General features: G+C 47.0%; 1 long non-coding RNA gene and 1 other non-coding gene across 2 annotated transcripts; both read left to right on the plus strand.

Moving 5' to 3' along the window:
- The first annotated feature begins 489 nt into the window (after positions 1 to 489).
- LOC123465479 lies at positions 490 to 12,039 on the plus strand. Its single transcript, XR_006640702.1, has 4 exons — positions 490 to 501; positions 2,133 to 2,137; positions 7,984 to 7,988; positions 11,897 to 12,039. It is a non-coding gene; the product is annotated as an uncharacterized LOC123465479 (long non-coding RNA).
- On the plus strand, positions 11,882 to 12,045 carry LOC123465489. Its single transcript, XR_006640723.1, has one exon. It is a non-coding gene; the product is annotated as a U1 spliceosomal RNA (small nuclear RNA).
- Positions 12,046 to 12,542: the final 497 nt, after the last annotated feature.

A 12,542-nucleotide genomic window follows, 5' to 3' on the forward strand; every position in this document is an offset into this window, starting at 1 on the left:
GTATAAAATACAGGCAAATCACATAAAATCACTTTCACATTTAAGATTAATTTGAATTCAGATGGACTAAGAAATGTCCAATTTTCAGTTTGAAATCTGTCACTGGCATTCACAAGAGAGGTCAGGGCTGGATTTGCCAGTAGGGGACTCACCCACTTGAAGGTATTAAAATCTTGAAAATTGATGAATTTCTCAAAGAATGTGGAATTACAAGGGATAAACATAAAAACCAGGATAGAGCCTTAAATTGCACCAATTATACAGGGCTGCAAAAGGAAGTTAAACCAATGAAACCCTAGGGATGAATGAAGAGGAAGAGACAGAAGAAGAAAAGATAAATAACAAGTTAGAAAGGGCACACACAGAGCGGCAAGAGGAGGAGGTGGTCCAAACCTCCTAGCCCTTCACAGAGGCCTGATGAATGGGAACTTTGTAACAAACAAGAAGTATAAATGGCAAGAGGTCAGTGATTCCCTGCAGATGTTGCCTCTTCAGACGGTGGTGAAAGCAGAAACCGGAGAGCAGAGAGTTCAAGACAAGTGAGGAAAGCTGTCATTGTACAGAAGGAAAGGGAAGAAACCCAGATGCCGACACCCTGCTCAGCGTGCACAGTGGGCTCTGGAAGGACTGAAGAGAATATCCTTTTAACCTAGGCAATAGGGACACATCCTTAAGGAGGGCAATCTGTTAGTTTGGTTATATCATAATTAAGGAGTCCTGCTCAACAAATGACACTGAGACAGTTAACAGATGACAGACTGAAAGGAGGTATGTTTAGTATCTAAAAATCACAAGAGACTAGTGGCGGGAGGAGACAAATGAGGAGTTTGAGACTAACGTATACATACTACTATGTATGGGCTTCCCAGGTGGCGCTACTGGTAAAGAACCCACCTTGTCAGTGCGGGAGACAGAAGAGACAAGCCTTCCATCCCTGGGTCGGGAAGATCCCCTGGAGGAGGGCATGGCAGCCCTCCAGTGTTCCTGCCTGGAGAATCCCATGGACAGAGGAGCCTGGGGGACTACAGTCCATGGGGTCGCAAAGAGTCAGACGACTGAGCGACTAAGCAGAGAGAGCAGTCAAGTAAATAAATAAAAATAAATATTTAAAACATTTAAACTAGGTAAACAACAAGGACCTACTGTATAGCACAGGGAATGATACTCAATATCCTGTAATGACCTATAATAGAAAATCATCTGAAAAAGAATATATATATGTATATATTCAGTAATATATAACTGAATCACTCTGTTGTACACTTGAAACTCAACCCAACATTGTAAATGACCTATGCTTCAAATTGAAAAATAAATAAAAAATAAGGTGTGCATGGAGCGTGGGCACATGCGTATGGAAATGCAGGCTCTCCACAGAGGATGAAGTGGTGTTGGCTCAAATCCCCCCAGTTCAGGACCACCGCAGGTTAACAGACGGGGTGGTGCCTGGCCCAAGATCAAGCCCCCTTCCTAAAGGCCTCTTGCATCCAGTGACCGATCCAGGAAGGAGCGTAAGTCCTGAGGCCCCTTGCCTCAAGGCAGGGCCAGTGTGAAGGCCCAGCTGCGCCCCGGAGCGCCCCGCGGCTCTGCTGGAGCCCTGCGAGCAATTTCATCAGAGTGCAGCTTCTCCCTCTGCCCGGTTCCGCTCCTCTTACTCGTGGGTTTTGTTCCTGAGAGCCTCTCTCCTCAAAACTTCTTACATGAAAATGTCAGACTCAGAATCCGCTTCACAGATAACCCAGCCTAGGTCCGTTGATCCTGGAAGGGGTCTCAGCAAGCAAACGAAAATGGGACTTGAGAGCTGGATCGCAGGCCAGTTGCCTGGCAACGAACAGCCTGCCAGTGGTGGCTGTGGAGCAGCAGGAGCCTCTGGCGTGCACTTACGATGCGGTTTAAAAGTTTCTCCCTGGGAGTGAACTGGAATGGGATATGCGGAGTCTTAAAGACTCTGGAGTTGGATCGCTGTTGCTGGAAGCTACCAACGCACTGGAGAATGACAAGGAAAAGCAGAGAGCGATTAATCACCAGTGATGGGCGAACTCACCAGTGTGTTCTCTACAAAACCCAGAGAGAGCCTGGAAGATGACTGTGGACTCCTGCAGGCTTCACCAAGGAGTGGCACCAAATTGCAGCTCTTGTGCCAGATGTGGTGCTGTGGCTGCAGCCGATAAACAGCCTCGGATGCGTAGTCTGGGGTCACGAGTCTGGCAAATGTGTTCTTTTCCATCCTTCCCAGAAAGATAGGCCAGGGATCTCCCTGGTGGTCCAGTGGTTAAGAACCCGCCTTGCAATTCAGGGGATGCTAGTTCGATCCCTGGTCGGGGAACTAAGATCCCACATACCTCAGATCGACCCAGCCCACGAGCCACAGCTGAGCCTCAGTGCAACCAAATAAATAAGTAAACATAAATAAAAGAAGAAGAAGGGCCACAAGCTGTTCACATTCACATAGAACAGACAAGAATCTATTGGCAGTCTCATTCCAGGACTATGTCAACTGCCATTCATCTGAAGGGATTTGGACCCCAGCTCATCTCATGAAAAAGAACCTATCCTGGCCCTGGGTTATTTCATAGTGTAGGGTGAAAGACAGAAGAAAACTGAGAGATGAGAAAACAATCTACTCAGAGATTGCTTGTTCTAGACAGAAGTCTTGATTGCAAGGGACAGAAACCCAGTTTGAGCTGGCTTAAACAAAAAGTCCGGAGAAGGCAATGGCACCCCACTCCAGTACTCTTGCCTAGAAAATCCCATGGACCGAGGAGCCTGGTGGGCTGCAGTCCATGGGGTCGCTAAGAGTCGGACACGACTGAGCGACTTCACTTTCACTTTTCACTTTCATGCATTGCAGAAGGAAATGGCAACCTACTCCGGTGTTCTTGCCTGGAGAGTCCCGGGGACGGGCGGGGGGAGCTGGTGGGCTGCAGTCCATGGGGTCGCACAGAGTCCGACACGACTGAAGCAACTTAGCAGTAGCAGCGGCAGCAAGCAAAAAGTCCCAGGCTTGAATCTCATTGGTCAGGCTTGGGTTACGTCCATCCTGAACCAATGACTGCGGCTAAGGGAATGGAATACTCTGATTGGCTAGGCCTAATCACGGGCTCGGTCTTGGAACGAGGGGTGAGGTAGGGTTAAGATCAGCCCGCTGGACTGAAAGCAAGGAGGGAATGACTCCCGAAAGGACGACTAAGACACTGAGGCTGATCAGTAAAATGAGCAGATGTCCCCTGGAGGGCTCGAGTAGAGTAGGCATCTACTATGGGGGAGTCTAAGGAGGCTTCGTGGAGGAAGTGGGCGTATTTTTAATTGAAGTATAACCCATGTAGAATATTATATATATGTTACAAATGCGGACTATGGGGATTCCCAATTCTTAAAGCTTATCCTCCATTTATAGTTATTATGAACTGTGGACTATATTCCCTATGTTGCATAATAGGTCCTTATAGCCTATTTCGTACCTAATCGTTTGTCCTCCTTACTGGCCTCCTCTCCCCTCCTCCCACTGGTAACCCTAGTCTCTCCTCTATGTCTGTGTCTGCCTCCTTATTGTTATATTCACTAGTCTGTTGTATTTTTTTAGATTCCATATGTAAGTGATATACAGTATTCGTCAGAAGTGAACATTTGACTCAGGGCCCAAAGAACAAATAGCAGTTTCTCAGGTGGAAAGGGGCCAGCGTGTGCAAAGCAGGGAACTGTGAGTGGGCACTGCCCGTGGAGAGGAGATAGTTCTCAGGGGCGGGGGTGGGGCTGGAGAGCTCCTGAGCCCACCTAGAGGGTCTTCTAGAGGAAGGCAGCATAGACTTATGTTCAATATGCTGATATGAAGTCAATATTGTCAAATATTAATTTGATTCTCTCTAGATCAGTAAAGGGGTCTTGTCTTCCCTGTGGCTCAGACGGTAAAGCATCTACCTGGAGTGCGGGAGACCGGGATTCGATCCCTGGGTCAGGAAGATCCTCTGGAGAAGGAAATGGTAACCCACTCTGGTACTCTTGCCTGGAAAATCTCACCAATGGAGGAGCCTGGTAGGCTGCAGCCTATGGGGTCGCAAAGAGTCGGACACGACTGAGCGACTTCACTTTCTTTCAAATCAGTAAAGGGGACTTCATGTGAGGCAGCATGTCTAAACTCTAGAATATTAGCTGCTGTGGGTAAAGACATTTGACTCCTGTTCAGTGATGTATCCATGTGCCTAGACACTTCTGGCACATGGTAATAATAAATAATAAATAAATGTTTGGGTAATAAATGTCTGAATTTAGCTTAATAAATAGGTTGATTGTGTTAGACTTTCCATGAAATCCTTGAGTAAAGGAATGAGACTAGGAAATCTTAACAAAAACAAGAGCAAGGAGTGGGGGAATTGATGAGGTTGAAAAGAAATAGAAAATAGTAAAAATAATGTGAGCACTTACTGAGGATGTATCTATTAGAGATTGCTTATAGTGATCAGTGAGTATCTAAATATCCTATATTCATCATCTCATTTAATCCTTATATCTGCCCTATGAGGCAAATAATATGATCCCCACTTACACAACGAGGAAGTGAAGCTCAGAGAGGTTAAGTGAGTTGGCCAAGACCACACAGTTAGTTATGCTGATACGCAAACCCAATCTGTTTCTCTCTAGAGCCAGAGGTCTTAATAAAAATGAATTCTCATAAAGCAAGCGCCTTCTACATTCCAGGCAGCCCTGGACATTTGCTACCGCACAACACATCTATGCTGGTGGCATTGTTATCGCCATCAGGCCTTATGTTAAAGACAGGGAAGTGAAGGCCAGGAGAGGTTAAGTATAATTTACCTGAAGTCCCATGTAAAACAAGCAGCACAGGCTGGATTTGAGCCCAGGAGACTAGCCCCAGTCTCCAGACTCGGAACTAACGCCACACCGCGGCTTGACTGACGCTGCTGATTCAGAGGGGCGTTTAGGCTGTAACCTGTGCGGTTTGTTTTGAGGAAACTAACAGACTTTACAAATATCCCTGAGTTTGAATGCCTGATTTCCCGCTGACCGACTGGGTAACTTTAACCTCTTTGAACCTCAATTTCTTCAACTTTAAAATGGGATTAATAGCCACATCCTCCTTGCAACTGTAGGAACTAAACGAGGTAATGGCCAATAAGTTCCTGGCACAGGTCCAGCATGGGTCAAGAAACTGTAGTGACTTATGTATTTGGTTTTTTTGCTTCCTGTCTTGTCAAGGATATTCAGCTTAGATCAGGGGTCTTAACTCTTTTATGCTCCGAACCCTTTAGCAGTTCAGGGCAGCTGATGCAGCCTTTCTCAGAATGATTTGAGATACAAACAATGAAGTGTGTAGGATGACAAAGAAAACTAAATATATTGAAATATCATTATTAAAGACGTTTTAATTAGAGATGCAGATGCAGAGGACGGTCTTGTGGGCACAGCAGGGGAAGGAGAGGGTGGTGTTGACATACAGCATCACCGCATGTAGACGAGCTAATGGGAAGCTGCGCACAACACAGGAGCCCGGCCGAGCACGCGGTGATGGCCTAGAGGGCGGGGTGGTGGGGAGGGTGGGAGAGAGGCTCGAGGGGGAGGGGGTGAGGGGGAGGGGGTACACATATATGCTGTGCTCAGTCGCTCAGTCGTGTCCCACTCTTTGCAACCCCATGGACTGCAGCCCGCCAGGCTCCTCTGTCCATGGGATTCTCCAGGCAAGAATACTGGCGTGCGCTGCCATTCCCTTCTCCAGGGGATTTTCCCAACTCAGGGATCAAACCCAGGTTTCCCACATTGCAGGCGGATTCTTTACTGTGTGAGCCACCAGGGAAGCTTATATATATATATACGCACACACTTATATACAGCTGATTCTCATTGTACAGCAGAAACCAACACAACATTGTAAAACACTTATCCTCCAATTTAAAAAAAAAAAAGATGTTTTAAATTTGCATTTGTATTATAGTAACATGGGAAGGACTGATGCTGAAGGTGAAGCTCCAATCCTTTGGCCACCTGATGCAGAGAGCCGACTCATTGGAAAAGACCCTGATGCTGCGAAAGATGGAAGGCGGGAGGAGAAGGGGACGACAGAGGATGAGGTGGTTAGATGGCATCATCGGCATGATGGACATGCGTTTGAGCAATGTCCACATCTCCAGGAGATAGTGAAGGACAGGGAAGCCTAGCGTGCTACAGTCCACGGGGTCGCAGAGAGTCAGACATGACTTAGCAACTGAACAAGGACGACATATGTGCTTGTAACCGCAGTGAGTCCTAAGTGCTGGTGGCAGGCTCTGTAATGACTATTAGTTCACAGTGATGAGCGTAAAAGACATTTGGGGATAATCTATAACACCTGTCACGTGGAATGAACGTATCTATGATTCCTATTGGTGTCAGTTGCTGGTACTCTTGCCTGGAAAATCCCATGGACGGAGGAGCCTGGTGGGCTGCAGTCCAGGGGGTCGCTAAGAGTCGGATACGACTGAGTGACTTCCCTTTCACTTTTCACTTTCATGCATTGGAGGAGGAAGTGGCAACCCACTCCAGTGTTCTTGCCTGGAGAATCCCAGGACGGGGAAGCCTGGTGGGCTGCCGTCTATGGGGTCGCACAGAGTCGGACACGACTGAAGCGACTTAGCAGCAGCAGCAGCTGGTCATGCTAAGACTATGCGATTTGTTGCCTACGCTCATAATTGAAGGAAGTGTTAAATTCGAGTAAGAGGTTAGTGAAAAAAAAGATGTAATTTTTTTTCCCATCCAAGTTCATGGACCCTTGGGTTCAAAACAGCTGGTTGAGAGGAGGGCGGTTGTGGGGAAACTCTGGAATTGGCTGGCTTGTTTGGAAGCTTCTCGTAAACGGACCTCTCTGCTCACGCTTTTGGATGTTGTTTATTTGACCCTGTATGGAGAGAAATCACACATCTCAAATTCGCTGTGGGCTCCCTGCTGCTCCTCCAATGTGCTAGACAAGCTCCAGCCTTAGAGGACTTTGCATTGACCTGACTGTTCCCTCTGACAGTAATAATCTTCCCTCAGACATCAGCCTCCTCCATCTGACTCTCACATCTCTCTTTATTTTTTTTTGGCTGGGTCATGCACCTTGAGAGATCTTAATTCCCCAACCAGGGATGGAACCCTGGCCCCTGCTGTGGAAGTGTGAAGTCCTAACCATTGGGCAGTCAGGGAAGTCCCTCTCATGTCTCTTCTGAGTCTTCAAACATCACTTCCTCCATGAGGCCTATCTTGATTGCATGTGCTCAGTTGTTCAGTCGTGTCCACCTCTTTGTGACCCCATGGACTATAGTCCACCAGGCTCCTCTGCCCATGGAATTCTCCAGGCAAGAATACTGGAGTGGGTTGCAGTTTCCTCCTCCAAGCACTGGGCAGGTGTTTCATAAATGCTAATTCCTAGCCCCTTTGGATCTGGAGGAAGCAACTCCATCCTGTTGGCACAGGGTCCCGGGAACTCCCGTAAAAGGGCAGGGCTCTTGTCCCTCGCTTTCGTCGTGTTCCCAAAAAAGGCTCAGAATAGAACCAAAGTCTCCTGGCTCCACTTGGAGTTGTAGGCAACAGCCCACACGACCACTCTTTTCCTGTCCACGACTCCTCTTTTGAGGTGGAAAGTAGTCATTGGAATAACTCACCCAGGGGCAGGGAAAGGAAAAAACAGCAAAAATTGTTTTAAAAGGGAGTTATACAAGCATATGCAGGAAAACCCCATCGAGGGACATAAATGCTGATTCAAATAAGGAGGAAATATGAAGTTTGACAGTTTTCCAAGCCTTCCCTGCTCCTAAATTTCCTCTCTTCCATCACACTTTTTTTTTTCCTTGCCCACAAAATGGGCATTAAGGAAGATGACAGGTCAAAAAATAGACGAGGGAGCAAAGCAGAGGGAGTTGGAGGTTGCTGATCAGTGTGAGTATAAACGCTACTTGCTATTACCACCAACCTGTTCCCTAAGTCATGATGGGGAAAGGCAGGCTTGAGCAGAAGCCGATGTCCCCCCAGGGAAGGAGAATGAATTCTGGATCACTCGCAGAGACCATTTTCCAGAGCTGCTTTGATCTCCTGCCCGAACCAGGGCTGGGGACCAGCAAGCTGGGCCTCCAAGGAAAACCGGACTTCGCAGCAGTCTCGAACAGCTGTCTGCCCACAAGGGCGTGTACTGGCCATGCATCTGGCCGGCTTGCGCCCTGCTCCCGGGCCCTTGCCCTTCGACCCCAAGGAGTCGTTTTCCTCTCCACCCAAAACGGAGCCGAGCTGGCATCTGAAAACGAGTAAGTGAAGTGAGGCTGAGCTTCGGTTGCTGTTGAGGATTTGTTTTTGCCAGGCGGCTTGGTGGAGAAGTTTGCATTTCTCGGTTATTTTTAAACCTGGATTTCTGGAATTTGATTTGGAAAAACACAACACCAAAAACCAGGAACCCAAGTCATGGGAGCCCAGTGGCTCTGGGCGTCCTCTTTAGGTGACTTGCTACTCCCTGGAGTGGCGGGAGCCCAAAGAGTGTTGGGCTGGCAGAGGACAGAGAGGCAGAGGGGTTCCGGCAGTTCCAGAAAGCATCCTGTTCTCCATTCCCTGTGAAGAAAATGCCACACCTACGTGACACTCACTTCTGGCCCTTGCTGTGTGCTGGGCTCTGTGCTGGGTAGGGATGGAAAGTCCTGGTCCCTGGTCTTCTTTCAGATGAAATTAATGGTTGTAACATACTTATGATATGCGCTTGCTAGGGGAAATTACAAGGTTGGAGGGGGCACTGCTCATCTAGCCCAGAAAGATCCAGAGAGACTCCAACTATGAGACTTGACTGGGAGTTAGCAAAGCCCAGCCAGAGAGGACGATGGGTAAGAGAGAGGTGTGGTGAGGGTGAGGGCAAAAAGACAGAGGCTTTGAAGACATACAGACGGGACTTCTACTCTACCTCTGACAAGCAGTGCCATTCAAGCAAATGTGCTTACCTTCTCTGTACCTCATTCTCCCCATCTGTAAAATGGGGATAATCTGAATCCTTTACTTGCAAAAGTTAACAATTACTAAGCCTGTACTGAGTGCCAGGAACTGTTTCAAACATCCAATACCTATTAACTCAAAGATAATTTTCCCAAAAAAAGATAAAAATTTGACTCGCATACAAATATGAAATGAACCTATATCAAAGATTGTATGCAATCTGTTAAGTAATGAGGGAACCAGAAAGATGTTATGACTCATTCAGAGAAGGAATCAAAGTACACTTGGGACTTTCCTGGTTCAGTGGTTAAGACGCCATGTCTCCACTTCAGGGAGCACGGATTTCATCCCTGGCAGGGGGTCTAAGATACCACATGCCATGTGGCATAGTCAAGAAAAAAAAATAGAATAAAAAAAACCTCCAAAGTACTCCACAAATATAGTGAAATAAGGATCAATGAAATTAATTTATAAATAGATACAAAACTGGCAAAGTTGGTCAATATCCACAAAACAGTAAATCATAAACCGCATTTCACAATGTGCGTTTCTATAGACAAGAATCATTTGTGTTACTGTTCATTTTCTCTAACTTACAGAGCTAGAAAGTAGTTCAAAGATAATGAAAGGTAGAATAGCCTTTCCCTGACTGCTGAGCCAGTCAGGACACCCAAATACACTTTGGAGTTTTTCCTATTTGTCCCTATGGTCTCTCCGAACCCCTGTGATCAGAGTCTCAAAGAAAAATTATTCTTGATCACAGGGTGAAGCTGGTCTCCTTAGATTTGTCCTAATTGTTTATGTAGGTGCGGTGAGAGTATTAATTTGTCATACAAGTCTTGTAAATGTGCTTCACAACATTCAAAGCCATACACATTTAAACGATTGAAAATTAACTTTTTCTAGAATTTTTTACAAGGGATGTCCACTTGTTTTTTTGGTTTTTTTTTTTTTGAGGGGCGGAGCCGCGTGTCGGATCTTAGTTCCCTGACTAGGGATCAAACCTGCTCTCCCTGCAGTAGAAGGGTAGAGTTTTAACCACTGGACTGCCAGGGAAGTTCTTCCACTTGAGATTTCTAAAGGCTCTGTTATTTGTTATTTGTAGATTAAGAAAGCCAACCCAGGAAACTGTTTTTCAGCAGATTTCTCTCATCTGTTGTACCCATAAATTTTGATGAATTCCTCCTTTTGAGGTCCCCCAAACATCCAAATTCCATTTCTTGGGCTTCCCAGGTGGCGCTAGTGCTAAAGAGTCCACTGCCAAGGCAGGAGACGCAAGAGACGTGGTTCAGTCCCTGGGTCAGGAAGAGCCCCTGGGGTAGGAAATGGCAACCCGCTCCGGTGTACTTGCCTGGAAAACCCCATGGCCAGAGGAGCCTGGTGAGCTACAGTCCATGGGGCTGCGAAGAGTCGGACACGACAGAGCAACTGAGCCAACATGCGCACAGATATCCTTCCTTAGGATCTTTAAACCAGGTAGCAGACCAGTTTTCTTGGAGAGCTTTGTAAGGAGTAGTTCTGTAAGTACAGCCAAGTTTGAAAGTGAGTTCCTTAAAACTGAGTTACCCTGTGGAGTTTGTGAGTAACCTCTGTATTGAAAACATGATTCCCTTTCTTGCCCTGCCCTGTTCCCCTCAGGGTTGACGAGTATCAAAGGAAGGAGAAGCTGAACAGGAGCAGGGCCCTGCAGAGCCCTCCCAGACACAAGAGCCCTTCCATGTCTGCTGTTTCTTGTTTGTCAAAACTGCTTTAGCCTCCTAGGTCTTCCAAAGAGCAGAGCCAAGCAGTTACTAATTAGAGAAGAGAAGGGATGCAGAAGCAAAGGAAAAGCAGTCCAGCAAGAAAAGTAACGATCCCTTCAACAATAGCGACAAAACAGAGACCTAGGTCCGTCTCAATGGATGTACTTAACGATCTTACACATAACTTTTGAGTTGTTCTGCAGAAACTAAGACCCCCCCTACCCAGGTCTGGGATGGTTACTCAATGCTGACCACAAGCATGTAGACACCAGACTGATTGGAACCAGAAGGCTGATGATTAAGAATCCTGAACCATCACCCTGCTACCTCACCACCAACCAGTCGCAACAAAGTCCATGAGCTGATCACGCATCTCACAGCCCTCACCCTTAATTTTGCCTTTAAAAATTCTTCCCTGAAAGTCATTGGGGAGTTTGCATCTTTTGGACACGAGCTGCCCCTTCTCCTGGCCTGGGCCGTCAATAATGCTGTATGTTCCTTCACCACAACCCGGTGTTAGTAGGTTGGATTTGCTGCCCGAGGGCAAGCTGACCATGTTCAGTTCAGTATCAAATTTTATTCCCTGAAATATCTTGTTGCCTCTGACTTGAAGAGCATCATTCTCAAAAATGACACTCCAGGCCCTGAAGTATGATCAGTTTATCCCGATCATATCCTGGTAAGAAGGAGGGCGTATACTTACTGAAACTATGCAATAACTTGCCATGACAAGCAGGGGAGCACTGAATTTCTGAATTCTGCAAAGTCAGTCGATGTTTAGTTCCACTGACAAAAGCAGAAGCTACTGAATTGTTATGGGTTACAGATGGCTTAAGAAGACAAAGGGCTTCCTTATAAATCTGGAAAACAGGGCACTAAAACAAGATCAACAATATTGCAAACAAATATTCCAGCGAGCAGCAGTTACTCTGCGTTTCGAAGCGCAGGTCGCTCCTTGCAGTGGCCTCTCTTGTGGCGCAGGCTCCAGGGCTTGCAGGCTCCGCGGTCGTGGCTCACAGGCTTCCTTGTTCTGAGGCACGTGGAGTCCTCCCGGATCAGGGACGGAACCCATGTCCCCTGCATGGGCAGACGGAGTCCCATCCACCACGCTACTAGGGATGTCCTCTGAGGACTCTCGAGGTGGTGTCTGAAGAAGCCATCTGCTTGATTAGGTGGATCTAGTGGTTAAGAACCTTCCTGCCATACTTACCTGGCAGGGGAGATACCATGATCACGAAGGTGGTTTTCCCAGGGCGAGGCTTATCCATTGCACTCCGGATGTGCTGACCCCTGCGATTTCCCCAAATGTGGGAAACTCGACTGCATAATTTGTGGTAGTGGGGGACTGCGTTCGCGCTTTCCCCTGAAAAAGAAAAAAAAAAAAAAAAAAGAACCTTCCTGCCAATGCCAGAGACATAAGAGATGCAGGTTCAATCTCTGGGTTGGGAAGATTCCCTGGAGAAGGGCATGTCAACCCGTTCCAGTATTCTTGCCTGGAGAATCCCATGGACAGAGGAGCCTGGTGGACTACAGTCCATAGGGTCGCACAGAGTCAGACATGACTGAAGCAGCTTAGCAAGCATGCATACTTGACTATCGAGTCCTAGAAATCCTGACTCACTCCACTGGTAGAGCCTAAAAGTTATCTAAGCCAGGTCAACTCAGCTTTGAATGTCAATAGTTTGAGGTATCTGGTGCAGTCCTTTTCTATGAAGCTCTGAAACTGTCCTTTGATGAGAACACGAACTCCGGTCTGTGGTTTACAGCAGGGCAAGCCTCAGAGATCTCACAGATAGCAGTGACCAAAATGGATGTGGTTAACTTATTACTGATAATCTTCCCATGTGAGAGATCTGATGAGAG

The sequence above is a fragment of the Bubalus bubalis genome, chromosome 2, assembly GCF_019923935.1.
Source record: "Bubalus bubalis isolate 160015118507 breed Murrah chromosome 2, NDDB_SH_1, whole genome shotgun sequence".
In the NCBI taxonomy this organism is placed as follows: domain Eukaryota; kingdom Metazoa; phylum Chordata; class Mammalia; order Artiodactyla; family Bovidae; genus Bubalus; species Bubalus bubalis.